Source organism: Elephantulus edwardii, unplaced genomic scaffold (assembly GCF_000299155.1).
Source record: "Elephantulus edwardii isolate Elephantulus edwardi_28Jun2011 unplaced genomic scaffold, EleEdw1.0 scaffold00130, whole genome shotgun sequence".
Lineage (NCBI taxonomy): Eukaryota > Metazoa > Chordata > Mammalia > Macroscelidea > Macroscelididae > Elephantulus > Elephantulus edwardii.
Window position 1 is genome coordinate 7670943 of NW_006399880.1, and position 646 is coordinate 7671588.

The following is a 646-nucleotide window of genomic DNA, read 5'->3' on the forward strand; positions in this document are numbered from 1 at the left end:
TCAATTGGTATACCATCTATTCCTGGGGCCTTATTTTTTGCTATGTTCTTCAAAGCAGCTTGAACTTAGAGAAGATAAAATGATTATTTGATTCAAAATGGTCATTCAGGCCTAGAAAATGGATTTTTATGTAATCATTTCATTTTTTTGCACCCTCCAATTTTCTTTTTTCATGCTTTGTACATTCCATATTGCAATTATTAATGGATGCCTGCAGCCATTTTTTCTTCATTTTGCAACATACCGCATCAGTAAATTAAGATCCTTCACTGAATGAAAGTTTCACTTCATTCAGATGGTTAAAATAGACTCAAATTTGAGGAGATAGCACTTACCCAATCATATATTTAGTGTCTTCTAACATAAGAGCCTTCTCTACTAGCACACTGCTCTATAACTTTTCATAGGACTTTCAAGAGCGTATTGTTTCTGAAGTGGATGAACTGTCCTTTTTCTTCTTGTTGCTATTGTTGTTACTTGTCAGTGAGTTGAGTATGATTCATAGCGATCCGATGAACAACAGATCTGAATACTGTATTATCCTGTGCTTTCAGATGTTGCCCTGGATGTGCTCACCAAGTTGTGCCAAGAAATCTGGAGAGCAACCACTTGGCCAACTGACTGGAAGAGATCTACATTTGTTCCC